This window comes from Homalodisca vitripennis, chromosome 2, assembly GCF_021130785.1.
Source record: "Homalodisca vitripennis isolate AUS2020 chromosome 2, UT_GWSS_2.1, whole genome shotgun sequence".
Lineage (NCBI taxonomy): Eukaryota > Metazoa > Arthropoda > Insecta > Hemiptera > Cicadellidae > Homalodisca > Homalodisca vitripennis.
In genome coordinates, this window is record NC_060208.1 from 155,799,013 (window position 1) to 155,814,510 (window position 15,498).

Below are 15,498 nucleotides of genomic sequence, written 5' to 3' on the forward strand. Positions count from 1 at the left end.
ATTATAATTCGAATTATTGTGATGTGTAATATCAGGGTTTTTAATAGGCTATGTTCTAAGTTTCTGATTGGAATGGTTTATTTCTCTAGATAATGACTATAAATAATTTGACAAAACTAAACATTCGTTTTTTTTTTTGCTGTTTTTAAAGTATAGTTTTTCAAAATGCCACCATATTGATTCAAAAATTGCTAGAGAGTTTAAATTTTTACTTAATATTTTTTAATACCTATAAAAAATTTTGTAGAGTTTGACATGTTCGGTGCATAAATTTGCAAGTAGGCAAGGTTTAAACCTCTTCGTGTGACACCCGGTTGGATATATATATTTTAAAACGTTTGCCCATACCTTACATTAACCCGTGATTTAACACATTTAAGCCCAGACTCTATATTACTCTATAGCAAGTGTTAATATGTTTAACGTAAATATTTTCTAAGGACTGAGAGTGATGTTAGTAGTATTAATCAACATTGAATGGTTCAATTTACTATATAGTCAAAATATTTAACTCGGCTATTTTCTAGCTTAGTTTGGGTGAGAACTTTATTAATTTTTGTCATAAAAATATTGACATGACTAGTTCGTAATATATAGATGATAAGACCACAACTGGTACGTCGTCGTTAGATTAGTTCGTTAAGTCGTTATCGATTCATAGAAATTTAAATTAATACATAAACTCTGAGCCTCACTTCTAAAAAAATCTCATTTCATGTTTTTTGGACTATTATACCATTATAAGAAAATACTAGTGGCTTAATACTGACAGACGCAATTGTTATTTTAAACTTTTTATGAGTTTGAATTATTTCATTATATAAATGTTGTACGTTATCCATATCTATCCAATTCATGATATCATTTTCTCAATAATAAATTATGATTATAGCCATGATACATACTATTTCCTGCTATAACTTGCTATAGATTATTTTATAAAAGTATATGCATAAAATAAACTATTTTAATTTCAAAAATTGAATTTATCATTATTACGTAACAGTGCCAAACAATATATCAATACGTAAGCATAAGCATTTCCATGCTTTAAAACTTCTTAAATAATAAACCTAAAACCTAAGCATACAATATAATTTCTATTACTAATAATAAATGAAAAGCACATAACATAAAACAAATTTTTCATTTAACATGTGAACAAAAATATTAGTTTTTTTATTAATATACCTTTTTAAAGAAAGCTAAGAGTGTTAAAAGGAAATTATATCGACCCAGGTTTATGACGCGGCATCCTCCCTGAAACTTCACTTCCTCAACAAAAATCTTATTGACTAATGGAAGGTATTGTTTTGTATCTTTATTCTGTTTATACAAAGCACTGCAAAAAGGAAATACAAATAGTACTTTGTTCTGTTAGGGTTTTTAATAGATTAAATAGATATAAAATAAAATATTATAACGTATGGACTACAAAGTAATAACATAAAAAATTGTTATATGTAAACAAGATTTAATTGCACTTTTGTATCTACAAATCTATGTCAGTGTTTAAAAAAATACACATAATTTTTATTTAAAATGATAATAAACAATATCTTTATGTTGTAATTAATATAAATGTTAGGTATTTCAACTTTTGTGCCTACAATTCTGAACGGAATATGGAATAAATTCCATTTATACTTTTTGTTTGTTACATATAGTATTTAAAATGTAAAACATAAATAGCCTACATTTAAAAATAACTTGGATATACCTTTGATCTCCTATCATTATGGATTGTCCAATTAGCATTATAATCGGATAAATCAAAGGTACGTAAATCTTCTCTCAGATAATCATTCAGAAGAGTTCAATCCAGTACAAGGATTCATAAGTATCAATGAATAAATCAAGTGTGAGAAATAGCTCTCCTTACACTTCAATAGGCATATGAACACGTCAAGAGTAGTGTTTTTGCTGTGTAAAAAACAATAATATCGCATCTATGTGAATAGCTTTTACAAAGAATTCTTAGAAACTCGTTGTAACAAATTAGTTTATTTTCTAGAAACACAATCTAATAAACTTTACCGTGAACAGTAATAATATCATTGAAAATCTTGTTAGTGTAATGAACTAGAAGTAATGTTCCTATTATTTATACCGTGTGCAGTAGGGTAATAACATGTATATTTAATTGGTCTATTGAAACATTGCAAAATAACCTTAAAATATATTATTTTGTTTACACTTCACCAATTTACGAGTTTTAGCCTAAAAAGTTTTAAATTACGATGCCGAAGACAAGACAATATAATACCTCTGACAGTATGATTTTATGCTAGCAAAATGATGGTAGCAGCACATCAGACATTATATCTGACAGTTACATCAACCTTCACTTCGTATTTCAACTTTATTCAAACTTTCCCTTTCCTAACCGTTACTGTTCTTATTCAGACGTATTTTACTTCATTACAAAAAGAAATTGGAAGGTATAATTTAAAGAGTATAGTGGAATTCTTCAAAGAATATTACTTTTTTTATTTATGCATTTATAACTATATGAAATATACCTGATACGTAAGTTAAACATTCCTATAAAATTTACAAATTTATTTTGACATTTTTTACCAAATCTTTATGAAACATTTGTAAGTAATTAAGTGTTTTGAATTACGACGATCTTAGAAAAACGAGTAAAAATTAACAGGTATATAAATGTACAGAAATATTTAACACTTTAGATTATGTGGGCTCTATTTTGGCAAAAATCCGGTTCACTTTTTTCTGGTTACGTTTTCTTGACGAAAAAATGTCGAAAAGTAAATATACTGGGATTAGCACTGACATAGTTTTGTAATTACAAAATAATAAGTAAACCATGTTTTAAGTAACAATTATGTATATTATAAGTTGGAATCCATACTTTATAATATTTTAATATATATTTACTAAATCTATTAAAAACCCTAACAGAACAGATACTAGGTGTTTTTCTTTTTGCAGTGCTTTGTATATACAGATTAAACACACAAAACAATACCTTCCGTTAGTCAATAAAAATTTTCGTTTTTTGCGGTGAAGTTTCAAGGCAGGATGCCGCATCATAAACCATGGTATACACAACGACACAATAACATTTAAACACTGTTAGCATACTTTTACTTGTATATTAATAACAAAAAACTAATATTTTTTATCACAGAGCTTTTTTTTAATATATAAGTATTTGGTATATTATTAGTAATAGAAATTATATTTTACGTTGATGTTTAACGTTTAATATTCAAGCAGTTTGTAAGTATAAATAGTTTATATTGTTTCTCATTGGTACATTATTTGGCACTGTAACTTTAAAATTATTAATTAAATTATTGTAATGACAGTAGTATATCACCATACATATTTTATATAGTATATATGTTTATTAAATATATATTCACTTCGGGTGTATAATAGCAGAATTGCAATATTATAACAATAATTGGACATCTTGGTATATAATTTAGGATTGACCGTTATCAAAAAGGTATAATAAAAAAACAAAATAACAGAAAATTTACATATTTTGTTTGCTGTGTTATTTTGTTTACACCTTTTTGAAAACGATAAAGCCGAAATGTTAAAGGAAATTATATACCAAGAAGTCCAATAATTGTTATAATATATAATAATATATATATATATATATATATATATATATATATATATATATATATATATATATAATCACTCTTTTTGGAAGTAAATATTACAATGAGTTTGCGTAATTTTAGGAAGCCTTTTTGATTTGAAAAATATAAAATACTAAATTACACAGCTTCATTTAGGTGATTTGCTCTGACTTTCTGAGGTTATTTATTAATTACAAAATTTTTCGAATATCATTGATGTGTATTATAATGAAAACTTATGTAATTATTTCTTTTAGAATTGGAATTGAAACCTACAGGTCAAATTACATGTTAAATCGTATAAGTGAAAAATTTAAAAAAGAAATGATTATGAGCTGAAATCACAATGGAACCTACAAAATTTACTCTCCAAGGAGATACTTTTCATCTTCATTGATAAGCCTTTATAGTAGTTGGTCCTGCAACAATCACGTTATAATTGTTTTACACTCAATATAGAAAATAATTTTTTACGTAAAATGAATCAATATTTGTTTACAATTTTAAAAATGAATTGTTTGGCCAAAATTAAAACTTACATTTAATGTATGAAATATGAGACTGTTGGATTTAAATAACGTAGAACGTTAATGGTAGTTTATACTTACAAATTTCTAAACTGCAGAAGCATATATTTAAGTTTTTTACTTAGTTTTTTTTATAACTCTATTGAAACAGGCATGATGAATGATGTTTTAATGTTAGAAGTAACAAATTTACCACAAGTTTCTAGAAAAAGGTGTTAAATTGGAATGTTTAACCATTGCTATTTTGGTTCCATAAAAATAGAATGAGATATTCTTTTATTATTACACATTTGGTATAAGTAAACAGGAGCCATAATGAACTTATTAGCTGGACTCAGTACAAAAATAGCGTTTGTGAGCATAGGTTTTATCTTTTTTTACTCAGCACTTTTAGCTTCACGTTTATTATTGTATAATAATACTTTTTCAACAGCAACTTCAGCACCTCTCCGTAAATTACAATCGTAATATATTTCAGGGTATTTTATTATTGATTCTTTAACTAGCTTCCCTGGGATAACATTAAATTTGCTGAATAGATAATAAATAAAATGTAACAAAATTATATGGTTTCAATTCTTAAAAATTATAGAAAGAAAATGAACGTGATCAAAATAAACATGATATTCCCTTAATATCGGTTAATCATTTAAATTAATTTACGGTCTGCCCGCATCCTAAGAGATAATTTTATTTAAATTTTTATGTAAAACATAATTACACACGTTACCAAAGCCTTTGCAGTAAACAATTAATTCCTGCCCCGCGGCTGCTCTTCTAATAAGGACGGAAGTTTAATTAATCCTGTTCACCCTTTCAGGCACTTTTAGGAACTTTATTAAATAAAGCGCAAATGCTTCTTTCTTACAACTAAGTACATGATGAACATAATAAAAACAGTCAATTAGTATACATTTCTACAGTTAAATAGTTTACGATTATAAACATAGACTATTCCTTATGATTATTATAGTATTTAATACATTTACATTATTTTCATACGGAGAATTTAATTCATACGTAAGCACACACACACACACACACACACACACACACACACACACACACACACACACACACACATATATATATATAAATAGGAACACACACACACCTATATTGACACATACTAGAACCTTATCTCTGTGATATTAATTATAACACCCAGAACGTACAAGGACCTAAATATAAGTTCACAGACACAAACAGACCAAACCATGTGAATGATACCTTTGCGACAATTATATATATATTATATATATTTATATTATAACTTTAGTTACTGGAATAAAAGAGAGTTTTGTTATTTACTTGGAAATTTTTAATAAATTATGCATTCCTTTCATTATTTAGCTTTGAAAAATTTACATAAAGAAACTTGATTTAGTGAAATAAACTAAAAGTTAACATTATAAACACAATACTTAAAGTTTGGGGCTAGGCTGGCTTGAGTTACTAAAGTGGGTGATCACGTTGATACCCTTTGATTGATTGTTGGGATATTATCTTCAGCGACCTTCGGTCTATGTGACGTTCAAAGAAGAGGCATTTTATTGGATTGACGCTTCATCTGCAGGTGTTACAACACAAATTATTCAGAATAATTATGAAGGTTAAGAAGTATATACATTCTTGAATGGTAATTGAATCATTTTGTATATACTTATATCATCATATCATCTGTTCATGTTTAATTGGTATTACAGGTTACGTTAATGTTGAGATATTCAGCTTTAAAATACTGTTTAAATATTATTGAAAATTTAAATATCCCTCCACAGGTGTGGATAGAGGATTAAAAAGCAAAACTATGATTATTATTTCTTTCAACAGGACATATTATTCAAAATCATAAGTGTTATGCAAGACAACTTTACGTAAAAGTTGTAATTTAATTTTAGCTAAAGTGAAATTTTATTTTTTGACACACTCTTTTCTTAGATCAAACTTTTAGGCTCAAGGTATTTGTAGAGGTTTACACTCGCTGGTTGCATCCATCAACATTACACAATAAAATCCATTGTTACCAGGTCTCGTTTAGACAATTAACTTAATTTTGTTTGTGAAGGTTTTAGCGCGAAAATGACATTTTTGCAGGAGAAGATTTAGACTTCAAAAGGCTTTCAGTATTCCATATAATGAAGATACGGATATAATTGAATGTGTATCCCAGCTAAATGTGAAGCTTATATAAGGAAAAAATAGTATATGTGATATCTCACGCAATAAACCCGAATATTTAGCTTTGATCAGAGTTTTTTTTTTCCATTAAGGTTGTGTTTTAACAGTATTTCCAACACAATATCTAAACAGTTTTTTTTTTTTTTTCAAATACATTACATGTTTTTACTTCGTAGGTGGCACTATCTGTAACAACGGTTGTAGGATATATTTGTCTTTGTTATATGCATTAAGAAACTAATAAAATATTAAAAAATATATTTCAGTCTATTTAAAGAACTATAACTGAAAATTTTAAGAAAGATTAAAATTTATAATTATTCACTATATTTAGTTAAATTTGGATTATGAAATACAAACATTGTAAATTTTGTGTAATTCTAAAGTGTACTGAAAAACATTTTCTATGTTTGTCTTCATATAAATTTTCCTAAAGTATCAAAAAATAACTCATAATTACTGTTCTAGCTGTTCATGATATTAGCGAAAAGCATCACCCCAGGCTATTCATTTTTATTTTAAAGACGAATTATTATCCGCATTTCGCATGCAATTTTCAAAATATAATTGTTGAATCTATATATTAGAAGCATGTACAATGCAATTTGATAAAGTCCTATAGTGTTTTCTTTCGGAATTAGAAATATTCGTGAAGATAAAAGAGGGTGTCACAAAATTCTGTCAATATTTTAATTATCATTCCAAAAAAACAATAAAGCACGTATAAACATACTATGATAAATGTCTCGTTTAGCAGCTAACCACCATTTTTTTATTTTTTTAAGAAAATTTTTGTGTTTAAAGTTCACCCATTGACCTAGTAGTTTTTCTGGTGCTGCATGGACCTGAGCTAGCAATTAATTTTGCTGAAATTGTAAAGGTTTCGTTATTACCTAATTAAGTTATTACCACGGTTATTTTACCATCCTGTGTCTAAGAAAACTAACCTACAATTTACATCTATAAAATTAATTTTTATTTTGTTTTAAATTTACTAATAATGTTAATTATAACAAAAATGTTTTTTTTATGTAAAAAACTTTTGTTTTATTTTTTCACTATTAAAATTATTCATTAACTAAAACAGAAAATATATATTATTGTTCAGTAACTCTTTGTCATAAAAAATAAATTATATTTCAATTTTAAATTATTATTATTAATTAAATTTTTTTATTATTAATTATACAATTTTATTATATTTGAGTACTCACAAGTGCAGTTTTTCCATCACTTTGCACGGGTCGCAGATTTTGTAGCATTCACACACAATTTGCATATAAAAAACACAGAAATACACTAAAAAATACACTGTAAAAATAAAATAAATTTACATTTACTATACAAATATTTACAGCTTGATTTTACACACTTAATAATTTACCGCAGCGTGGTAAATCTTGAAGCAGCGTTCAATGTGGAGTGGCACTTTGCACTGTTCGCACATCCAGACTGTTTCTGATCTTTTGTTGTGAGCTTTGCACACTTTACAAGCCCTTTGTGGATTTTGCTTGCAAGGTGTAGGGGAAATTTCACTGCGAAATGAGCCCAGCATTTAGCTTGGAACCGAAGAGGCGAGTCAGTCAGCGGAGCGCGACCCAGCGTCTGGCGGCTTGGCAGTACAACATCATGAAGCAGTCCTTCAACCAAATTTAGCCTAAAGTCAGTGAAATGCATTTTTCCTTTGCCAGTTACTTTTCTAAAAATGAAGAACGCAATGTACATAGCCACATCAACAAAATAGGAAAATTTTTTATACGCTTTCACACTCCTACGCACAATGGAAAAGCTAGCCAACACTTGGTCCTGTTGGTCAACGCCGAGCATACCTCTGTTATATTCAATAACACTTCTCGGCCTTCTCACGATCTCTCGAGTGTTTCCTCTTGTAATCTCCTTACAAATTTCCATTTCGATCACGTTGTGGAGAGTTGAAAGCATGTGCACGTCTTTCCTGTCTTTCTACTTGATGGCTAAAAGATTTTTTCCCAATCTTAGAAAAGCATCACCTTTTTCCAGCTTAGTATTATGAAAGACATGAGGCACGCATTTTCTTGACATAAGTGCAGTTCATACAGCATAAACATTGTTGTCCAATAATTTGGTGTACAGCAATGGTGAAGAATACCAATTATCCAGAAACACAACATGTCCATTTCCGGAAAAAGGTTCTATAAGGTCCATAACTACATACTCACTTGCAAGTAGTTGTTCAGTGTTATCACTGCCAACATACACTTTGAAGGTACAACAGTACCCGGAAGAAGATTCAAACACTTCATAACTTTTAACACCAAAACGTGCTCTTTTCTTTGGGTTGAACTGAATAATGCCTAACCTTGATCTCATTTTTAGAAGGGTTTCATCGAGAGCAATGTTTTGTTCCGGTTCACAAATTTGTAAAAATTTGGTCTCTAGGTACCTCAATATAGGCCTCACCTTTTTTATCTTGTCTGCATTGGCATGTTCTACTTCTTTGTCATAAAAGTTCAAAAATCTAGATATGGCTGTGAATCGCTCGAAACTCATCACTTGGTTGAAAAATGCAGTTTATAGAATTTTTCGGTGTGACCAATATTGTTGTAAGCTAGGTTTTTTTATCTTGGCCCATTAAACCATACAATACAAAACATGCCTTGTTCGTCAACAGTGACATCTTGCCATTTTTCATCACTTTTCAAAGCCTTTCTTCGGTTATCTTGCATAGGCATTAGTTTCAACGCTTATCATATTCCACAGTTCATCTCCAAAAAACTGATAAAACGTATCCAGTTCTGTTGGGTTTTTTCCAAATCTGCGCAGGTATAAAGCATTTACACCCGGACTACTACTAAAGTTTATTATTTTAAGCTCGTTGTCCTTGTTAAGGCAGGGCCAATCACTGTCACCAAACTTTTGTTTCCTTCTATTTAGGCAGAGGATTGTCCGAGTTTGCATTTATATGTGAATTACTATGCCTTTTACGATTGTAAATTCTCGGTATTTCAGAGCTAGTAGACGGTATAGCGACATCAACCGTACTACTATCCTCGTCGACCGGCACATCTTCCATGGAATCATGTCCCTCATTCACATCTTTATACACGGCTCCAAAGTCATCATCACTAGAATCGTGTACTAACGCATCTTGTGCACTTACAATAGTTTGTTCTTCAAAATCACTATCACTAGAGTCTAACCATCTAACGACTTCAGAACTACGTATGCGAGGACGGAACATTGTAAATGAAACACGCACTTGTGACTTCAGAAACAAACGACAAACGACGTTCTTTCTAATTTGCTAGCCTTTAGCCTTGCAAAAAAACAAAATTTTACCGAATATCACTAATAAATATTGAAATGGATTTTATAAAACTACTGTAATAAACTTTCAATAATATTGTCAGAAGTGCTAGCCGTAATTTTAGACGTAACATAATCCTAGTATCCACACAAAATAAGCACTGGTAATAGATTACAATTATTGAAAAAAAGTAATATTTTTCTGCCATAGGTGGCACACCTTGAACTCACCAACAACTCTAAAGGTCTGCAGAAAGCGTATTGGCACACCATCTAACGAAAAAAACTATAAATACTTTAAATAGTACATCGCAACGCCACCAGATCGCGCTGCGTACGTGAGTCCAGGTTCGGTCCGTGCATCACTGCACGTGGTATATACGTGAGTCTAGGCCAATGGGTTTAAGAAACCAAATTGTCCACATAGGTTTAAATTAATAAAAAGAAAATACAAATAGTTGTATCATTTCTTTAATATTAACCAGTTTATAAAAAAAATTCACTAGAGACCTACTGTTTAGTATGTTTTAGAAAAAATCCTGCTACAATCTTTCGCAACAAAATCCGTGAACGGAAAACGAGCTCAATTACTTTATAGCTACGCCTGCACAAGCCGAGTGCAGCCAACATTTTGTCTTTTGATAGGCATCAACTATTTTAAATATATTTATACTACATGTATAGGATACTATGTATTTTGAAATGTGTATTTTAACGATACACGTTTTCAACATTAGTCTTTGTGTAACATCAGTTAACGCTTAGCATAATTGATCACGACAACTTTAAGACACGCGTGCACAAGGCAGGAGCAAAAATCAACTGATCAACCTCTCAACTGATACAAGTTTAGCGACTTCTTCTGATGAATAAAAAGATTTGAATTAATTCAGCACTTACCGAAATTTGAACATAGCAACACATTTATAAATTAGTAGTTTTTTTTATGCTTATAGCTTAATCAAAAAAATTCAGGTTACTAAAAAATTTACTTATATATAAAAATAATTTTCAAGTTAATAACTTTTAAGAATAATAATGATTACTGCCCTCTTTTAAATTCAACAGGAACTAAGATTAGCGCTGCTTGCCTGTAGTTTATATTGTGTTTACTAAACGAAAATAAACAAACATTTAAAAAAAGGAAAAAGTGTACACTGTTTACTAAATTAACAGCAATCTAGTGGTTGAATTCTAGCCCAAGAAGTTTCATTTCAGGACTGGTATATACGTTTCAATTATAACCTACACTGGGTACAGGACAAACCGATGTGTGGACAAAAACTTAAATCTAGACAAACTTATAAGCCTCTTATCAACCACTAGTGGTATTTCACTAACAGCAAATGTCGTGTTTCTGGGATGCCCGGGTAGATCGATAGGCGATAGGTATAGAGTACTACGGGAGTTGACTGTTGGAGTTGGGGCTCCATAAGTATCAAAAATTCATGCTAACTTAGATGTAAGGGCAAGCCACCTCTTGCTTTTAACTGGAGATTTTAAGAGCTGGCTTCCCCCTTCTTCCAAGGGGTCATGTCTGAGAGGCCTATTGCCTATTGCTCTTTATCTTGGATCTTGATAGGAGACAACCCCTACCTAAAATATCTAAGCTTCTTGTCCTAAAATACAAAAAACATCTAAGAAATTACTTATAGCATTATTGCAAAATCACACTAATATTATAAATGCGAAAGTTTGAACGTATAGATATTTGGATGTTTAGAGGTTTTGTACTCGAATCACGCTGAAACTGCTATACGTATTGTTCTGAAATTTGGAACAGGTATAGCTTTTGGTCTGAATTAACATTTAGAGTGCTTTTTTACCACCCATAATACATTAATTTCACCAAATAAAGTCGAATTAATTCGTTTATATTCGAATGTTATGATAAGAACGAAATGTATTTTGACAGATGTTGGACAGCTATAATTCGACAAAATTTCTGAAACATCTGTTTACATTTGAATTTTATCAATAATAAGTAAACAGTGCTTGATCGGTTAGTGTATTGCCAGATAGTAAATAAATACATTAATATAAAAATAAAATTTATTCCAGATTTCGCAGGTGACGAATTAAAAATCATCTAATGCATTTAAATACTGTTATAAAAGTAACTTTAATGAACAAATTTATGAATGTTTTCACATAAGTTACTTTAAACTGGTGAGCTTCCTAGACATTATGATTATTACATTTAAACAATGGCTTACGGAAAAAGAGGGTAATGAGTACTAACATACCTTTAACGATTCATTCTTTCCCTGGCTACAGTATAAAAAGCAAGTGTAACGCAAATCTTTAATAACGATAATTTTGGTATGTTGCATAACCTTAATAAGGATTTCCCTCTTATACCGGAAGTACCCCCCCCCCCCCCCACCCCCCCCCCCCCCCACCCCCCCCCCCCCCCACCCCCCCCCCCCCCCACCCCCCCCCCCCCCCACCCCCCCCCCCCCCCACCCCCATTTTTGTATTAGAAAAAATACGTAATACCAACAGTTTTTAACCGGTAACAGTACAGAAATACCATTGTTGATCAGCTGGTTCATCTCGTGTGTTACCAACTTAGAAATTTAATAAAACAAAAACTGCATTTCGATGAGTAGTAAAACAATAATGGGAAAATGTTTGCTTAATTTAGTTTCGAACATTTGATGTAAATTTTTTATTAAAAAAAATACAACGTAATAAAACATGATATTTTTATTTACAAACAAATTTATTTAACAGTTAATCTTGTTTTCTCAATTTATCTCATCATTAAGGAACAAACATTTTGTTTTTGTTTTATTTTAACTAAATACCGTTACGGTATTTCTTTACAGCTAGTAATGTATTATACTGAATAAAATCGATTTTTTTGGTACTTATTTCTGTTTTATTTTAGACTTTGATTATATCAATTTTCTTCAGAATTAAATTCTCTACAATTAATGTTCGTTGTATTTTATGTATTTATTACCAATTTAACAAAGTTATTGTACATCAAAACTTAAAAAAACATTGTTTCGTGCCCCAATTTTTTGCATTTAACCCTGAATCCCTCAAAAACTACTACAGGTACAGTTCTGAAACCTATTTTATTAGCTTTATCAGGTAAAAATACATAATAATCCACGATATTTCTTACTTAATTAACCTTTCCAAAAGTTCAGTATGGCTTTATTTTACTCTTTACCCAGGAATTCAGGCGAAATCTTTCGCTAGCTGTAACTCGCTAACAAAGCGATTTTTCGGACCTATGTTTATATAACATTTTTTCATTATTTTTACTAGTAACAATGTGCTGTAGAAGTGGGGGGAGAACTTCATGAATCACCCTGTATTGTATAGATAAGGTGATATTGTATACATTCCTAGAACTTGAGCCTATGTTGTTTTGTTTGGCTATATATGAAGGTAATATACTTAATTACCTTCATATCAATCACAACTATGTTCTTTTGAACATTCTCCGTTACACGATATATTATTTTTAATGTCTCCGACTATATAACAATCTAAGTTTTCACACAGTATGGTACCTATTCAAGAGCAAATCAAAATATAATTATACATTATATATATATATATTATATATATATATATGTATGTATATATATATATATATATATATCATTATATATATATATATAAATTTCAATAAAAGAGGTAAATAATTGAAGTACAGCCACATAAAACAACAAATCAATGTGTTAATGAGTTAATAGTTTAGTATAAAAATATTTCTTAGTTAAATCCAACTTGGCACAACGTTGCAACACTGGACAAATACAAAATAAGAGGAGATCTTGACATGCAAATGTAATTTACTAAGAAGCATTTTCACAATGGCCAATTAAAAAGACCCTCACATTTGTGGCAGCTGTTATTAATTAGGGGAATATCATATTCCTACAAACTTTGTCTTATTGCCAGTATTGAATTACGTGTAAATTAATTTTCATTATTTATATTTGTTAACTGAAAAACAATAATAATTTAAGTTGTTGGTTAGTTGAATTTTAAAAGCTACAGTAGATGGCAAAAGTGGTTAATTCTTGTTGTAGGAAATTGTATATTGACAAAGTACATAGCCCTACATGGTGTAAACATTTATAGAAAAATGTAATTATAAAATATTTTATTGTAACTTATACTTATGTTTGTTATTTAGTGATAAAATTTAACATTTCAAAATCAGTACTTAATTTTTATTATGAGGCAAACAAAATGTCTATGCATATTGTATATTAGTTTGTAGATTATTGAAATATATGATAACAATCTCCTCTAGCAAAGCAAGTGGTACTTTGAACACTAAATATAAATTATTGATACATTATATTTACTAATATATATATGCAAAGCAGAAAGAGTTGTATGTGTATTTTGGAAATTTTATAACAATGAATTGACAAAATTTCGTTGCGCGTAATAAGTAATCTTGTCGTATATAATTCATATTGTAATTAAATACTAAATTTCTAGAAATAAATAATTACTTGTTACTGTGTATGTTTGGTCATATTTAAGTATATACATTTTATAATAGAGGTTATAATAGTGTAGCATCTGTCTCCAACCCTTTCAGAGAAACTATGAATGAGATAATAAACCAAATACAATCATTTTATCTAAGAAGTATAAACTGACTTATATGATTATTTATAATCATAATTGTATGCATTATTCCGGAGATGTGTTGTGCTCTCTTTTACAACGCAAGTGTTGACAATTTCGTACAGAAAAAAAGAAACTAAAGGAACTATCTTGGTAGATGGAAAAGTCTTTCTTCAAATGAGAGCGATTGCTGTGATATATTAAGCTGAGAGCAGAACACCCCCAAGTGACAGCGAACAAAAGCGTGCACTTAGTCACCAACAATACGACGCGATGAGAATAGTGACTTTATTGTTAACAGTTTATACAATAAGAATTTGTAGCCACATTCCATAAAAACACGCATTAAATATTCCTTTTTTTAAAATTACAGTTAATTTGCTCTTCCTTTCTGTATATGCAATCCTAAACATTGAAATATGGTAAGTTAATATTATTTTTTTCATTCACAATCAGAAATATGTGAAAAGTACATACTGAAATTTATGAATTAATCTTTGGGTATCTGGTGTATAAAATCTTCAAAGGTATATTTTGCATTTTTTCCTATATTGTTATAAAACAGAAAATCATCAAAGTAAAAAGTTAAAATGTATTTTTATAACAATATATGTCAAATGTCAATAGATCGTGTTAATTCTCTGGCCCTTAACTAAGCTTATAATTTTTTTTAATACAAAAATTTGTGTACTGTCTATCAGCCTACCTGCCTGTCTCTCTATATATTTGTCTGTCTGTGCGTTATCTATAAAATTAACAAACAAATTGAGTAAAAACTTGCGATTTATGGATTGTATTCAAATACGCATCACTGAGTTTAATGACATTTCATGTCACTCCATGGGACTTGCCTAATCGTTAGGTAATACTGTAACATTGTTATTTTGCTTAGTAACCATACCTATTGGATAATATAGGTATTCAACTATTTATATTATATTACTAAGTGAAAAATCAGATATACACATGTCACTTATAAACACGATATATGGGTTATTCGTACAGTAAAAATACACATACACATAAACATTGCAATTTATTCATTACATTATGAACACGCCAAGAAATATTAATAATTTTAATTTTTTTGAGAACTTTCGATAGCAAAGGCCCTTTTATTTTTGTGATGTATCTTATGAGGATATGAGGGATAAATTAAGAATATCCAATACAAGCTCCATCATAACATTAAAAATACAGAGAAATGTCAATGTCCAAAAGTTGTTAGTAAGATTTTAGGACACTCTTAAATTGTTTTATAAATGTATGTATAT